The sequence below is a fragment of the Megalops cyprinoides genome, chromosome 20 (assembly GCF_013368585.1).
Source record: "Megalops cyprinoides isolate fMegCyp1 chromosome 20, fMegCyp1.pri, whole genome shotgun sequence".
NCBI lineage: Eukaryota > Metazoa > Chordata > Actinopteri > Elopiformes > Megalopidae > Megalops > Megalops cyprinoides.
In genome coordinates, this window is record NC_050602.1 from 21,735,573 (window position 1) to 21,754,372 (window position 18,800).

Here is an 18,800-nt window from a genome sequence, read left to right on the forward strand (position 1 = left end):
AATATTAATTTCAGAATTTCCCAGAGCTTAAGGGCAGTGATAGAAAATGAAAAATTACCATAATATTCCATTTTCGCAGTCACTCTGCTGAATGTACAGTATTTTCGATATTTAAGACAAATTCCATATGTGAACAAAAGTTGATATGACTGAGATTTTGTTTGATACGTCTGAACCAAAACTGTTTTAATTATTATTTATAATACCAGTACTATAATACTGTTGTGGTCTGAACAAGCTTCAGTTTCTTTGGTGTGAAATGCATTGCCCCTTTCTCGATTTTTATAGTAACTGCGTTTCCTTTATTGTTACATAATAGGGTTTCTTTAAATAGGTTACATTTTGTTAACTATTGGCCAGACAAAATGATAAAACAACATACATGGAATTGTATCCATGCATTCAAACGGACTGCGCTCAACTGGTTATGTTGTCAACAAAAGAATGAGTGAGACACCAAGCTTTATCTTATATTCTTGGGGAATTCAATCATGGCAAAACTATTGTGTCTTCAACTTCAAATCACAAATTTAAGGCGTTGTCACTTTTGTCAACCCTCTTTCTTTTTTTAATCAACGAAAAACAACGTTGTATTTCTATCAAAAATAAAACATGGCTTTATGGTCGTTATTACAAATTATGAAAAAACTCTAAACAACTTTAAAGTGGGGTTGTCCGACAGGATTATTTACTGCACAGTCCTTCAATCTGACCATAATCCAGACAATTTGACAATTTTTCTGTCAACCTATTAACAAAGCTTGAATTTGCCTGTTATGCTTTGTTGCCGTGATTATTGTCAGTTTGGGCTGTGTTCTTTATTTAAAGCATCCCTGACTTCTTTCAAATGCCAAGCTAATTTCTGTGTACAAAAAATTGCCCAAAATGTCATTAAATGTGAAGGCATCCACGATGCATATTTCTAGATAAGTGGTCCACATTGTCTTCCTAATTCCTATATGATGATCCTTTCTACCGCTTTACACCTTTTGTTTCCAGGTGTTATTGTCACGTTGCATATCTTGAAGTTGCAATTAGCAAAGTTAAAAGGAAGTGTTCATGCAAAGCGTTTTAGTATACACATGTTATTATGGCATTGTGGAGCTTACAGTAAAATTCCAATATGTCCTATCATTAAGAAAATATTCTATGCATTTTGCGTTAGAACCGCTCTAGTGGTACCCCTTGACAATGAGTAACGAATCGCATGAATTATTTTTTCGTTGATGTCAATGATTGCGTAACTCATGGTGATGTGTTTTAAGTGGAATAACTGTTTAACTTGAATTACTGAATTAATGACAAACGTTATCGCAGTCAGATGGAATGTACCACATATCCTTAAAATTTCGAGCATCTGTGCTCTTCTTGGAGGGCAATAAATGATATATATATAAAAAACCCCATAAAACTGCTTACTTGAAGTTGTAAGAACTGAACCAGTATTTTCAATTTTTGTTTACCAATCCATCTGAAATGGTTTATTTCCACAAAATCCTACACAGGTATGGATAACGAGTTGCTATGTTGCTTACAGTAGTCAAAACACCCATATGTAGAACGGAGATCTGTTAAGCAAAGTAATGTAATAGACTTATGACCGCTACGCATCCTAAATGTATAAATTTATTTGTTGTGTATTACTGACAGTACTGATACCTACATAGCACTAAAATACGAAAACATGTCGTTTCTGTTAGAAACCACAATCACTACAATGACATAAAGTAATAATAATAATAATCCCGATGTAATATCTGTTTATGTTATTATTATACTGCATTGATAATATTTGATTTGTAGGATTGTGTAGTTGTGATTGTAACTGTTATGCCCAACAAGGAAAAATCATAAAATATTATGTCCAGTGCTTTGGAACTGCATCCTTTATGACAAAGAGTATTTAACAGACCTATTACGCGCACATAGTCCTGCACAAATGGTTTTAAGGAATTATTTCGACATGCCTGTTCGACCTTCACAACTTTAACCTGTAATCTATACAGTAGCCACGTTAAATATTGGCAAAGAGAGGTCCACGCTGAGCTTCATAAAGAATGTCTCTTTGTGGGGTTACTCGTCCGAAAAGTATGGAAGATTCTAACATTACGGCGCCTAACATCACATCTTAAAACACACATGGTTTCCCACATAATCCTTTTTTCTTTCATCCGACGTGTGTCGCTGTTTCTGTACTGTGCTTTGCAGCTGCACTGTCCCAGATACGCCCCCCCCCCCCCCCCCCCCCACTGCGCGCGTGTTTACACCACTTCATTAGTGCAGTTTCACGAAACAACCTTTCTGTTTTTGCTGTAAACTATGACGTAGACTCATGAACATATCACACAATGCTAAATTACAAAACAGTAGTGATTACAAACGTTCCCCTACTCCTCAGTAGTAGTGTATTCACCACTCACGCTTGATTCTTTTTTTTTCCATTGGTCACAATTGTTTCGTCCATTACGTGTAATTTCCTATCATAGACAACAGTGGTGATTATGGTTCATTATAATACTGATAGACTGATAACAAATAATGAGAAGAAATGAGAGGGGAACTATTTATGTTGTGGCTGTTCAATTAGACTCGAGGAATTTTTTTTGTCTCTCACACCAACCCTGGGACAGAATTTGTAGGTGTCCGAAAGCATCAGGTTAATATGACCTCGTGACCTATTCCTTCCAAACTTCTCCAATACCTTTAATTTAACAGAATATTTGCCTCAGAAAATCTAATTGTTCGTTTAGATTAGAAGAGCTGGAGAGTTGTCACATCGCTCATTGTTTTTGACGAATGCATACCAATAATATTATCTGGCAGTGAAAATTAGCAAGGACACAAAAGTTGAATGTTTTAATACACTGATAATGGTTGATTTAATTTTGGTTTTAAATGAAGTGTGTCCAGTGATATATTTCTGCTTATTTACTCATTGCATGCAGGAGGCAAACCGTGCGTCCCTTGATCCTTAAAATATAACCCTAAAACATTAAATACACCACTGGGAAAATTATAGAAGCCTTTCTTCGTTCTGTTAATTTTACTTTTGTATCCTGTGATGACTAGATAACCAGGATAGCGCGGAAATGAATGTGGCAATTGTCAATCTAATTGCAAGAATCTAGAACTGACTACCTCGACATCAAAGACAAGTAATGTGGTAGAATGCGACGTATATGCTCTGGACCAAAACATGCTGTTGTATCGAGTGATGTGTCCTTACCAGCTCAGGAACACCATTTGAAAAATCTTAACACAGACTGACGAATAAGCAAGATCCTACCTGAAATATTCAACATTACACTGTGACACTTTAAAAGTCTGCTTTGTTGAAAAATACTGCCCTAACTACCCACCCACGCGAATATTCTTTCTCCCTAGCGTTTTATTCCTTCGAATCCATCATAAATCAACTGTACCCAGATTAAACATGTTTTGTATTTATTTCTTAAATGTATGTGTTAAGGATGATCATAATCCATAATAATAATAAGCCTAATAATAATAATAATAATGTTGCAGCATGCAGGCATGAATATTAGAGTGCTAATCTCAGCACAACGGCCATTCATAAATCCAACTCATTCCTAAAATGTCTACATTTTATTATGTCTTCATCACATTCGGCACCCACAACCCATTTCCAAATCCCTTACTTATGGTGGTTTCATTTCACTAATGCAACCTGCAAAGTCGGCCGAAGAGTATATGCGCCCTTTTTCGGCTATATTGTCTGGATAATTCTCTGGCCACAGTCCAGTGGTTCATCACAGCCCCCGTTGGGCACATGCCAACGTTGAGCCTAGTGACGCGGCCGAATTGGGATTACAGCAAAGACAGTGAATATGACAGAGAATTAATCTGGTTCGAGCGCAGCCGTTTGGGCACACTGGAACTTGTGTTCGGTGATAGTTTTACAAGAGTCCTGGACGGGCCGCTCTTTTAATCATATAGTATTTACTTCCGCGCGCACCCTGGACAACACTGCAGTTTGAAAAATGCCCGTTGTCAGAACATATATGATATCCATGGACCGTTATCATTTGGGTGCCGGGTGTGCCATGCATTCGCCAAGTTACAGGATGGCAGGGCATACCCCATACCTGTTCAGCACTGAGAGTCATTCCAAATACAATATTATTTTGTCATACACACAGTGAATATTCGCGCTACGCCACGGCTATGTAAATATTTCTGTCAAGCGCTGTTCAGGAGCTATATAACGCTAAGTGCTTGGAAAAGTGGTTTGGTTTTCAATGGCATATTGAGCCATTTATTTCTCCTGCAGAAATTATTATGTATACAATTCAAACGCCTTTGAATACTAAATTATTCTAGAAATTCTATATACATTCTAGATATATCCAACACGGCCTTGAACCCACCGTTCAAATATACTAATATATTTCCCTGTTTGTCTTATACTTGCCTTGTGCTTTTTCAGCAATATGACACCGAGGCTACGAGATGTTTGGCATTTTATGGTTCGTTATATATTTATGTTTGTCGCGTTTTACCTTGAAACAGGATGACATAAAACAGAATTATGTTTAGCTTTTGTCATTATTTAAAAACCTACAGTAGTTTTCGACTACAGTATTTTTCCCATTGAAAAGCTACTGCGTATGTACTCAAATTAAAGCAAAGGATACGCAATCTCTTATCCTTTTCTTGAAAGCATATAAGTAGCGCCATACTAGGCGTGTATTTGTCGACAAAATTTGCCCTGCTTAAAATTGCTTGGGTATCAGTACATGGTTTATGCCTAATGTATAACTTAAGACAGTTAGGTCAATAATGTTACACATTCCTTCATCTTAAGCATAATAAAATGTATGACCAGGAACGAATTCGTTTGTACTGTTTAAGCGTGTGTGGTGTCCTTTTTCTTACATGAAACCATGTGTTGCACTACCTGCATGTTGTTAGCTTTTGCTGAAGAGAGAGTTTGATACCTATATTCATTTAAAGCAAGAAACACACTGAAATTGTCTCTACACACACACACACACATGCACTCAGTCACCGCTGCAGAATATAAGAAACTTCCCTCGTATTAGTGCAGAAGGCACTATTTTAACGGAGAACATGAAGTAACCGATTAAAAGGCGTGTAAGACACAGCGGAAGAGCGGACATTTAACATCTAACATATACAAATACACACAAAATACAAAGATAGCCTTCTGTTTCCGGTGCAAAACATAATCTGCTTTATTTTTTAGAAAATGAAGGAGTCTTTGATAACATCGTCCAATGTCCTTAAAAGGATGCAGTATGACATGTAATGCAATAGTAATAAATTCAACACGCAACAGACTATAGTCACATCATGTTAAGACGAAACCAGCAACGTTTCCTTTTTAACTTAGAGCACACTGGAAAATTCTTAACTCATGCAGATCTTAATCGATAAATTACTTGATAAAATAATAGAGACAAATTATGTTATTAAATGGAAGTTTTATTTCATACTTGAGAAAATTCCAAGTGGATTGTGTCGGTTTTACGTATTCATCACTACAACGCAGTAAACAGATGGGCCTTAAAGCAAAATCCTTTTAAAACGATATTAAAATATGAATCAGGTTAACCTATCGCGGTCCCTGACGTCAGGACGCAATCACTCACGTAGTAAAATATGGAGAGCTTGGGTGAATACTATTTTTACATCTTCCGACCGAACCCCGGAATCTACAAGCGGCGCCTTCATTTTGTATCCAGACATACAGCAAGGGAACGTATTGTTTGGAGACGTGATTCAATGAGAGTATATTCCAATCTACGCAAGATTAAGCGATGGAAACAAACGGAGACGTATCTGTTTAACCCCACGCATAGCAACGTGACCCAAAACCGAGTTTCAGCACCCGTCTTGCCGTTCTCTCGAGCACAGAAGCGTCTGAATGGTTTCCAAGCACCTTCCGGTGGCTCTCGGTTTTGCCTTTATTTTTCATAGAGGAGAGAGAGCAATTCTATCCTCTATCTCCCTGTCAATGTCACTCACATCCCGTCTCCTCCTTCCTGCGCCGCGGTTTGGACCGCATTATGATTCTGTGTGATAGAATAACAAGCGTATGCAATACCATCGTGTTTATTTTTATTTTATGTGTGCGTTCGCCATGACTCCGTAGCTTGAAAGAGCAGTGCACGCGGCGTGGTAGCTAGGCTTCAGATCTGACGGAAGCTGCGTATTCCGGTCTCTTTTCATTCTAGCACCAGTGCCACACTGGGCATGAATAATTCCATCACGAGCCTCTGGAACGGTGCCATGAAGCTTGTCAAACCAGGTACCTACGTTAAGAGGAGACAAAAGTTAACCCGAAACATTTGGAGACGAAGGGGTCGGAGTGTATCATGCGACATTTTCTTGTGTTTAATGAAGAATATCTGGCTAAATAGATTTTAAGTGTGCATGCCTAGTTAAAAATAACTAAAGGGGCTATGCATTTGGTGTTACAATGGTCGCAACATGGTAACGGCGAGGGTTTGGAGTACCGACTTCTCACTTAACGCATGAACGCTTACGTGTTTTTCACGTTGTTTTTTCTGCAAAAAGGGGCACATTTTCGCCTTTGCAGATTTAATAGGTCCCTCGCTCTATGCCGTCACTCTCTCCCCCCCCCCCCCCCTCTCTCTCTCTCCCTCCCTCTCCCTCTCTCTCTTTCTCACCTCGGCTGCGCGTACGCCTTGCCTACCAAAACGGTTCAGAAAAAATACCCTACGTAACTTAAAAAAGAAAAGAAAGGGGGAAAACCTTCACGCAGAGTTGGAACAAAAGACGGCAATTCACAATGGACTATGAATTAGGGGAGCTACTCTGTTTGGGTTTCTGCACACGTTCGCGGCAGCAGGGCGAATGGAGGGGACTAACAACGGACTTCAACAGATTCACTCCGAGGCGGTGAGAAAATTGGACGTGGGGCTGGATGCTAACAGAATTCGGACGAGCCTCGTGGCTCACAACTCTATCTGTCTCGGGCCAGTCAAGCACAAGTAATCGCTGTGTTTGAAATAAATTGCACTGGATAGGCTGGACTCACAAAACAGAATTTGCTTTCCTACAAAGTAACGAGTGAAAGACGTTTTATGTTTTTTATTTGTTTTTCCTTTCCGTCCCTGGACTTCATACTCTATTTGAAATTCGCTTTTGAACTTGTGATTGCAGAAGTTCAGTGTCATTTTCCGCGTATTGAAACAAACCACCCAATGCGTATTGAAATGGGGACCTATCTTTAATTTGGATTATGTCGAAAGGCCCTTTACATGTAAGTATTCAGCTCAACGATTACTGCTGATGGCATTTCTTAACTTCTTCAGAATCTTGTCTGCTAAATCATGAAGGTAGTTATTTTCATCCATACTGATGTAGTTCTATATCTACTCCTGTTAGAAATTATGGATTTACATATGTGTGGGCCTTAGTAACTCATCTTTTAACTTTAATTAAAGTTAACTGCACTGTTGCCCACTGTTTTTGAGAAATATAATCGTGTACGTGTAATTATGTATATTAATGTAGTTTAAGTGCACAGATTATTATTATTATTATTATTATTATTATTATTATTGTTGAAATCAAATGTGGTTAGCTGAGAATATTAGCAATGTGCGGTGTGAATAGTGCGCCCAATCTTCCTTTATGCAGTCCCTTAAATCACGGGGCGAACTTCGTGGCCCCGGCGCTGGCGTTTAAAGCAAACAGTTGTGCGATTGTTGTAGGAGCCTGGGAAAATGTTGCGGGGTCTGGGAAGTAGTGCCTCGACGCCAGACCCTCTTGTTAAGAAGACTTCTGTGTTCCCAGACGTCATTGTTATGCTAATGAGCGCGCGCACGTTGTTGAACTTGATGTTGACTTCTTTCTTTGGGGCAAAATTTTTCTCGGTCACTTGTTTGTGGGAAAATCTTCTCCCGGGCTACAGTGTGAAATTAATTAATCGGGCTTCTATTGGAGTTGGTAACAATGGAAAAGGAGAGGATCTTGGCAACGCAGAGAAGAATTTCTTTTTTTTTTTCACCGTTAAATAAACCTTTTCATTGCCAGCTAAGAATTAAGTAAGGTGCGTAAATGAATTTATCAGTCCGTTGTAAAACATATCTCAATGTGCGAGACTTTTAATATAGTAAACATATATTTATATTAAAATATACCGGCTTTAATAGATCCTCTCCGAAGTGATGTTTGTCCCCAATGCCTCAATTTTCCTGCAGGTTGTGGGAACTAAGTTTGTTCTATTTTATGTTTGTCTTGAAGAATCACTACACATTACAGTTAGGTAAGTGTACAATATAAATATCAGCAGACAAAATCAGCAGTGAAACGGTGTGTGTGTGTGTGTGTGTGTGTGTGTTTCGCGCGCGCGTGTGTGTGTTCCGATTCAGTGTAAGAAGAAAATTATTCTGAAGATTTTCACTGTTGACTGAAGGGTTTTTGCCATGTTGATATGTTTATTAAGTTAATCACTTTTCCAATTCTGAAATGTGTTGCTATGCAGTTAAAAGGTTTACCTATACATTTTGCGCGAGTCTGCGTTTGTTCACCACTGTTCAATTTTCCGTCCAATTTTGTACAATTGAATGTAGTTTTTAAAAGCCAAGAAAATCTGCAACACGAAATTAATATTGTCTAAATATTGTCGCTTCGTGAATTGGTGCATGTTCAGCTAACTAATGCATGTTGTAACAATATTTTAATGTTTTATGATGGAATGTTGTTCTGAAACGGACTAAATGTATTAACCTCATTGTTTGAAACGCCCGCCGTGTAAAATACAGGGAAAACTTGAGATATTAACTTTTTAAATGATTTTTCAGTAATGTGAATCTTGTTGTGGACACGTGGCAACGAAACTGTACGGATGAGAGCACTTTTTCCTGCTTGCTTGTCACGACGCCGTAACAGCAGTTTTTAATGTCAAACTTAGTATGGCTATTACACATGTTTTATAAGCAACAGGTGCTACAAGAAGAACGCTGTTTTGTACGAAAGATGTAAAACTGTTAGCTGTATTAACCTGTGTTGAGTGTTTCCTGTACAGCGGTTTTAGTGGGTTTTGTCTGTTCTTGTCCGCTTGTCATGTTTGATATACTGCCCGCGTGGAGTATGATTAGAATGGAAGCTCTTCAGGCAACCAGAAGTAGGTTAAGTGATATACAATATGCTGAAAATTTCGCACAGGCCTCAATGTTTCTCTGGCTAGAATAGTGATTTCAACTGTTCGCATACGTAACTTTGTTTTAGGATTGCTCTGTTCATTGCATTTTGATATCCTCTCAGTATTCCACTGTTGGAGTTTTCTAAATAATCTTGATATAATTTCCTCTAAATTAGTGATAGAATAAAGGAAACAGGAAAATGGACTGCACGTTCCCAAAGAAATTCTGGTCCAAATAAATCTACAGTCAGATTCGTAGCCGATATTTCAGTTTCGAGCACAAATTTCTGATTCGGTGGCTTTGTTCAGTTATTGTTGGAGGACCTCGTGCGCCTGACCGATTCTGAATATTACTGGGTTTCATTTATACTCATCACGTGTGGTGACATCACTCCATCCTTTGATTTCTAAAGGGTTGTGCTCGCGTGAACGTGCCCACGTCATAAAATATTTTTCATAGCTATAGCAACAATTTAATTGGCCAAGCCGCCTTCTTCTTATTTATGTTAGACTGCTCATTTGATTTCAATAGATTATAATATCGGCAAAAATTATGTGATTTCTATGATGGAACTAAGTGTGCACACTGTATTTTGGTGGTATTTTTTCTTTTCGTTTCACGGTTTTTCTGTTTTTGCAGATTCATCCTACCCGGGCAGCTACATGATATCATGCCTGTAAAATGTTGTTTATAAGCATTTTGTCTGTGTTTTATTGGGATTTTATGGCCTGTTACAACCAAAGTTAAATTCGTGCCCTAAGGGCCGCATACTTCATAGGCCAATCAAAAATACCAATAACTTTAGAGATGGTTTATGGCCAAGTATATTAATAAATACAGCTTTCTTCATTTAGTGAAATTAAAAATAACGCATTAAACAGTTCAGATGGAGGTAGTGTGTATTTATACAATTGTTTATGAATTACTATGTAACAATTGTAAAACCATTTTTATTTTGCTAATGTAAGAACACCTGTTATAATGTGACCCGTTTATGGAGGCATTTTCGACATTCAGACACCCCTGTGATCTATGTGCATGTCATATAGCACGTCTGATCTGTGGAGATGTTTTGTAAAGGTGTACTTGTACGATAAACATTTTTTATCGGTGTGTGAAGGTAGATACTGGCTGTTGCATTAGATCGCATCTACTTCTCCCAGCTTTTAGTGCCAGTTAACTTCCAAACATTAATGCAACCAGTCGCTGATATATCAGGGTATATGAGGGTATTTTTGCACACCATCTTTCTCTCTCTCTCTCTCTCTCTCTCTCTCTCTCTCTCTCTCACACACACACACACACACACACACACACACACACACACACACACGCACACACACAGTCTTTCTGTCAATATTTGCCTTCATAGTTATCGTCCCTGCCGTTTTTAAACAATTTTGAAACATTTGGTCCTAAAATGTAAATCCTCAAGAGACATGACAAATGTTAGAGACGGAAGAAGAGCCGTGCGCTCTGCTGCTAGAACAAGCAGTTATGTGATTCAAACTTTCCCTTGAAGTTATACACGCTTTTAGCTTCATTTTCTCATTGTTATCACAGAGGGCTGTGCAGTATCACTGGATGAGTGACTAAGACACATGTGGAGAGCTGCAATAACGTACTACACATATCCTCTCTGTTTTCTGTCAGCAACAACCTCGCCTACATAAAGACTGGAAATGCATCAAAATGCGAATAATACACAAAGAACCCAATGGTCTTTCAGCACCGTGGACAGGGCCACACAGGCGAACGTATTGTAACTTCCAGTATTATTATGGCGCGGGCCTCAATTAGAGAAGAGAGACTGCCTTTCCATGGTTGGCCTATACAGACCTTTACATTATTTTTTTTTTATATTTGCGTTGTTTAGGTTTTTGTTTCAACAGCCAACCGCATATGTCGGAATTAATTTTGATGGAAGTGGCGCGTTATCCAGCATCACGATGTTTCATGACATTTTCGGAACACTTAAACCAATAATGATTATAATAACCACGTTAAATTCTATATTTCTTCATAAAAGGCAATACGGTTAAGAGTGTAAACACTGTGAATCTATCACTGAAAATGTAGTAGTTCCAGTTGGGCCGGAATGTAAAGGAAAAATTCCGAATTGTTAATATAGGAATATGAAATTAGGATTCAGGCCGTGTTTGTCTCTGCCGTTCGAAGCGGGATACATTTAAAGAATGAATGAAGCGTCATTTTAGATCGCAAAAACATTTGGATTCTTGGAGTTCCTGCCAATGCTAAGATCGCGGGCTCGGAGGTGCAGGTAACCCCTGCTCTACAGAAGAGAAAATGCGCCTATCACTGCAGGTGTCCAACGGTAAAATGCATACGCACTCCGTGACATGTTAGCATAAGGTGCTGAGCTGAAGCATGCATATCTAAACTTGGTATAGCCTACTGTAAGGAATAAATCTCTCGCAATCGGTTGATGTCATCTCAACACATTTTCGTGGAACATAGCAAATAAGCGTGCCGGCTCTGTTTATATTAATACTTCTCATTCCTGAAACCAGTAAGCTGCCGCGAAAGGTTTGTTTTGGCAAAAGGAATCCAAACCGTCTCGCGAGTTTCATATTTCATATTTCTCTGAAAGAAGATAGATTAGGCATTCCGCGGCAGGGTTCCAGACGGTCTCCTATTAACAGGAATGAAGCGATAGATGTTTGGAGTAGTCCATCAGCCCCGCGTTGTCAGAACTGTCATTTCGGTGTCCAAACAGGAAGTGTAGTCAGAGAGAGTGGTTCCAAGGAGATTACTGGCTAGTAGCCTATACAATTACTTCATTTAACTTGTGATAAGTTCCAATCATGATGTCAGCCGCTGACAGCTCTCGCGATCGTTGTTTTGAACTGGACTGAAAATGGAAGGAAGATGCCAATAAATCGTTGGATATAAGTATAATATTTAGATTGCTTGGTTGGGCTACGATGACATTTACTTTATCCATGGATGTATTATGTGTGTTTTTATGGAGACCCACACACACACACCACCCACCCACCCACCCAAACACACACACACACACACACACACACACACACACACACGATATGTGCATTTAGTAAGCACATATACACAGCATTACTACCTTGTTGTAACATGTTAAGCTATATCTTTTAAAATTAAAAAAACAGTTGTTTTTTTCTTAAAAGAAGGCATCCGAAACTTAAGGCGTTTTGTGGTGTCGAGATTTAAAAGGAGAGAGAGATTTAGAAATGGCCAAGGGTTCGAATTAATTCTTTCTGAGTATTTTAGTAGTTAATTTATTACATTTAAACGATAACGCATCTCACCATCTCTATGAATTCGGAAAACATATCCACGTGACCAGTCCTAGCGCACGTGATGCCTTCATGTTGCAGCGTTTAATATGAAAGCAAGTTGTCATAAGTGAAATGAGTTTTATTACGTGAGTATAAATCCAGTAAAATATTTAATTTGAGCTTTAGAGGAAGTGAGCAGGAATTGGAGCTTTAGAGGAAGTCTGTTACTGCAGGCTGTCTGTGTAATGCGTTTGAATTCCTGTTGATCTAAACGGGTTTATGAAAATATTACACATGTATAAGACCATAGAAGGCGTGGTGTGTATTTTTTTAGTAGTACTAGTTATTGTATTAGTAATGATTAGTGTTACTATTACTATTATGACTATTAGTAATAGTATTACCAATAGTAGTTCTACTGATTGTAGTACTTTAATTTCCATTAGCACAGTAGTAATTGTAGTTATAATGTGAAAGAGGATGATGACAATCTGTAATATTTACAGTTACCTGTCAAACGTTGTGACTTTTCGGTAATTGTTAGGCGTTCATCGCATGTTTGATGAGGAAATATTGCGTCATTTTGGCTTTATTTTCCATGCCCGACATGTTTAATATTTCGTACACCGAAATAAAAATAACTGTGTGTGTGTGTGTGTGTGCGTGAGTGTGAGAGAGAATATAAAATAGTAAAACCATGTGTTTGGCATACCGTGCGCATAGCATATTGATTGAACTGACATTGCCTACTGATTCATCAACACTTAGCAAGTACTGATGAAATCTCCCTCGTCGACCAATGAAAACTTCTAAGCTAATTGTTGTCAGGGCGCTTGATTCCTCATTGGCTGGCCGAACGTTTTCCGGTCCTGTACGAGTACGAACGAGAGTAGGTTCTTATTGATTGACGGTGTATTGGGCATTTTAGGAGTGAAGCTTTGCAAGCACTGGTTGACAGGCGTTTGTAAAAAGTACCATATGGACATTTTCGGTAACTTGCTGATATCCTGGCAGAATAATTAGGAAAACGAAAGCGGTACCGTATCGTAATGTCGATGCCACGACGAGAGATCCTCAGTCTCATCCTCTTATGAAAATGTACGACAGGAAATGCATTTTACAAAGGCAACGACAATAATAATAATAATAATAATAGTAATAATAATAATAATAATAATAATAATAAAACACCGTTTTAAGTTGTGCAATGTACATTATCAAACTAGAAAATTACATAGCTGTTGGTTATACAGTCCTTTACATTAACAGAAACAATTTTCGTCTTGCCGAAAAGAATTGAGGTGTTCACAGAATCCGTAATGAAATTAAAACTTTCACCCAGCAGCTTCTGAAATAATAATAAAACATGTACCAGCTAATGCGTTACTGAAGACATTTCCAAATATAGTAGTCGTTTCTTTTAATGTTACCACTCTCAGCCCCCAATAATACACACAGACACACACACACGAATACTGGTACATACAAACACCATATCACATATCACAGTCCAGGCCGGTCTCGTTATAGTCCAAACAGAAATGCTAAAATCACCTTTCCATATATTTTCAGTTTAGTTTACATTAAGTTCAGAGGTCATGATTATAATTTTAAAGAATCTTTTTTGCACACGCTGATTTCCTGTTACCAAAAAAGTAACAGGTCGTATTTCTTTCTATATTACTCTAATAAAGCAGTCCTTCAGACCTGTTTATTTTGTAACCTATATTCTTTTTTTCATGGCCACATGGTTAGGGTCTACAAAACAGGAATATGTTCTGACTTTGCCTTCCGTTAGCTTCACACATGCAGTTCCACAGTACAAAAGGTGCCTTAATCTGTAACAAAACCGGAAAAAATAAGTGAAATTAGCCTGTTGAAAAAAAATTCAGGATTACTTGATAAATAGGCCATGTTTCTTGCAAAAGACAAATACATGATGCACTTCGACAGTAAAAAAAAAAAAAAAAAAAAAACTGCACGCTTAACAAAGTGCATGAAAAAATTGACTGGAAATAGTAATACATGTATAATTCAAGTCTATAACCTCAACGGAAGCATTTTGTTGATCCAACTGAATTACAAAACCAGCATATAACAAATTATACCTTTGGACAATCGATATTCGGATCGGATATTATTTAGAGAAAAGTGCATTTTAACTGACTGGTATTGTATTATCCCCATACAACAGCAGTATCTATTTTACTTTGTAAAACATCTGATAATTATTTGAAGGAATTTTTAAATCGGGTAGTGTTTGGGGGGGGGGGGGGGGGGGGGGGGGTAAAGCTTCAATAAATCCAACTGAAATTGCATTTTAATGATCAGAGTACCTATTAGGCAGCAATATACTCATCAGTTGTTAAAACACCTGCACTGTAGCTAGAGTCTATGCCTTGTAATGCAAGACGTTGTTATTATTATCAATAGTCATCTACCTGCATGTGCATCGAGTTTAGGGGAATTAATTGTCTTTTGAATGCACTTTTTTACTGTCTTTATTCTGAAGGCACTGAAATGCGGAATAAATCTAATTACACCTCCAATTATCACTTATATGAGTACTGTTCATTCACTGGTGTCTGCGTGTTTATATACATCCGTTTCCGGATACATGTAGAACCTTCGAACAACAGTTCATTGTAGTTTTATAATTAGCAAACATTTTTTCAGCATTGAAAATAAGTTCTCAAATTCTGTGAGGTTTCGTGGCCTGACGTATAATAATTTAGATGTTTTCTTATTTTACTCATATGTTGAAAAGGCAGCTCGGGCTGGTGCTGGCTTAAATATTGAAATTAAAACTAGTAGGTTTTATTTTACAATTGTAACAGATTAAATTCATTACAATCACAATTAAATAGACACATTTAAAAGATACAATCAAAAAGAAAATATGACACCATGGAAATATATTATTTACCTGTCTTGGAAATGGTTCATTCCGGTTTGTAGGAGCCGTTTTGTTTAATACATGAGAGCTTCCATGTTTGGAAGATTCCATGTTTGAATGTAAAATGGGGATTTATCTAGGACAAACAACGAGTAAAGCAGCATGCTGGGGTTGTTAGCAACAACCAACCGTAACATTTGTGTGGTTTTATCATCTTCTCCCTCCTTGTGTGTGTATGTGTGTGTGAATGTATATGTAAACTCTGTTGTGTATATATGTGTAATTGTACTTTTGTGTAAGCGTGTCATTCTTACTTAAGGCTAAATGTGTGTGTGTGTGTGTGCGTGCGTGCGTGCGTGTGTGTGTGTGTGTTTGTATACACACTAATATTCTCAATCTATATTTAATACTACATACTTTGATATATTAGTGTTAAGCCCATTGTGTATATTTGTGCATATTTACCGTACGGCCAATACTTGGTCTCTAGATTTCACAAACTGTTTAAACACAATTAGTTGTAATTCCTGAGTGTTATGAGACGCTGTTGACAGATCTAGTTGACACATCACACAGAAGTGTGTATTTACATGGAAATATTCATCAAACTGGGAGAACGTACATCACACGCGGAATGCACAGTGTCTCACATACTGTCTCCTTATCAATTTCTGAGTAACTGAAATATGTACATTTTCAAGTTCACAGTGTGAAAATTCCAATTATACAGCATACACTGGAAATAATAAACATTCACGTGGTTTGAAAATAATTTGGAAATGAGAGAGGCTCGATTTTCCAGAAAAATAATAGCACATTTAGTAGGGCTAATTGTTAGTCAAGTCGGTAATAATTCTTACACATTAATTTTCTTTAGACAGTAGGGTCATGATCATATTAATATGATCACATATGTGGCCGCCATGCCATTGCGTTTTGAAAATGATCTTCCTGGCGGGTAAAATCCAGACTTTATTAAGTCAGGTGACCTCACATAGCTGATGCCATTGGCTCTAACTGCATTAGTAATGGGATATACTATGAATTTCAACACAAATACGCATTAAATCATTTGACGCCTATTTTGTTCCTCTTCGTATCTGGCATCTGCCTTATTTGTGATTTATAATATACCACTACAGTGACACACAAACCAGCGTAAATACTTAAAAAGACGTAACCTAAATGACGATTAGACATCTTAATATAGAGGCCCACCTCATGCCCAAAACATTGAAGACCTGACATGTATTGTGACGTAGGAAGAAACCGGGACCTCAGCCAGATCTGAGCTCGAACTGAGGCAGTTATAGGGTCCATTTGTATTTCGAAGGCAATATTTATTTAGACGTACCACTTGGCCGCACGTGAAACTGTTCTCACGTTTAAACCTCCCCCTAAGCTTTAGTGTAATGATGTCTGTTTCAGCCGCATGCATGGTTGGAAGCTGAAGCTTTGGGTAAGATAGGATCCTCTATAAATTGCTGACAACGTTTTATTCCTGATTCTGCAGCCAGTTCTAGCTCATAATAGCATAAATACTCCGTGTGACCTAGATCGCACTGGCGTATTGTTAAAGTCGGAGTGTATATCTCGAAATTATTTCTTCGTTTTCAGTGTCTCGAGTTTTCAAATTACAACTGAAAAAAAAAATGTGCGAGTAACTGTGATTTTATTTGGTATATCTAGCTATCGCAATGTGCATATTGCAATGGCCTATGCCTGGTGTGTCTTTCAATATCCATCTCCTGAAAATAACCATGTAGAATTGTACAGTTATTGCAAAGTCAGAAGCTCAACAGAAGAGTGATAAGCAGCCCACTTTCCACTTGTATGCAGCCCAATTAGTCAGATTTCAGTTACCTCATGTCAATCTAAATTAATTTTGCCAATGTTACATCTATTACGATACGCGTAATGTTATATACTCCACTTTTGAAATATGTATTTAAAAAAAAAAGATGTCCTGGCAAGATAATTAAATATATTTTTTTCTTTCCAAGCCATAGCAAAGGAAGACCACGTGCTTGATGTGGATTTCCATGGCTCGTGAATCGGTAGAAACATTTGAACTGCCCTTGAATCTGGAGATATGCTTAGTGCTCAGTCGCAGACGCGAGTGTCCACGTTTGCTCGCCCATGTGTATCAATAGGCATGTCTAATGTCTGTGACATCACGGTTCCAATGGCTAAGTGACCCCCAGTGCCCGTGGGAGTCTGTCGCAGCCCCCCGCGGCCCCGATGTCCAGTTGCTAGACCGGTGCCTCTCTTTTTGTCTTCTCTGAGGTCCCGGCGTCTGCCTGGGCGTTGAGTATTCTCTCCTGGCAGCTAAACAATATGTCGTGGATGGCCTTCCAGCCAAGCCAATGCGCTACAAGACCTTATGCGCGCGAGAGTGTGTTTGTGTGTGAGTGTGCGTGTGTGTGTGAGAGAGAGAGTGAGAGAGAGAGACAGCGAGCAAGCATATGACGGGCGGGGGAAGGGGGGGGGGGGGGCTTGTCTGCCAGCGTTTTGGACAGATTGCGTGCGTTTATACAGATCCATGGCGCTTTTATCGTCGTCGGCGTAAACCTATGTGCGCCGGTACAGAGCAGGGTCTGAAAAAGGACTTCTTTATCTGCCTATTTTGCTGTCTCAAATGTTGATGGTCAGTACTGGATGTGTGGTCATTACAGAAGTTTTCGGACCCACTGGAGACGAGTTTTTAAAAGCTGGACCAATAAAACTGCATCATTGTTTAGGAGGATCGGTCGCTGATCTGTCGATGTGAGTAAACTATTATGCATCTTTCTCAAAATAGCTTAATGCCAATTGCTAGATGTTTCAGAACAGAAGTAATTCAGTCATTCGATGTTGTTTTGGAGTGGTGATGACTTTTTAACGCGGTGTCTTAGAGCTGATACGTGGCTGTTTTGTTCAAAAGGTTTCCAAGAGTATCGAATGTTGTGACATCTTCGTAACACACAGATATGGGTAGACAGTGTTTGAGTCCCTCGCAAAGCTGTTGTTATTTTGATCTGTGGTAAAAATATCCTATTAAGTATTTTGTTGTGATCCCTTGTTTTACGCGTTAAATTTACAGATCGTAATCTGTGGGGACTTTCACGATTAGCCTTTATGGAGTCTTTGAATTTTTTTTTTTTTTGCCCAGTAAACCGACTGGGTCTGTGGCAGATTGATATTTCATAGTAATCCCTCGAACTTCACCAAAGGTAGTATATTAACGGTTGAATGTCCCTGTCATCTAGTTATTTAATTATTTACTCAACATTCGCGTCAGTTTGTGGTCTCCCTGAATGGGTCGATTGGCACTGACATTTAAAAAATACTGTTGCTGTAGTGCATCTGGATATTACATCTAAAGCGTGTGGGCTCTATCAAAAGGACATGTTGAACCTCATTTTCTTGCTTTCATTCCCACCACTCAAATCCGTGTCTCCGCTCTTTTGTCGACCCATCGGTACA

At 38.4% G+C, this 18,800-nt stretch overlaps 1 long non-coding RNA gene across 1 annotated transcript in view; it reads left to right on the top strand.

The window, feature by feature from the left end:
- The first annotated feature begins 6,669 nt into the window (after positions 1-6,669).
- The window catches only part of LOC118796159, a 53,196-nt gene continuing 41,065 nt past the window's right edge, over positions 6,670-18,800 (top strand). Inside the window, exon 1 of the long non-coding RNA XR_005005842.1 lies at positions 6,670-7,270. This is a non-coding gene — a long non-coding RNA (uncharacterized LOC118796159). The remainder of the gene's footprint in view (positions 7,271-18,800) is intronic.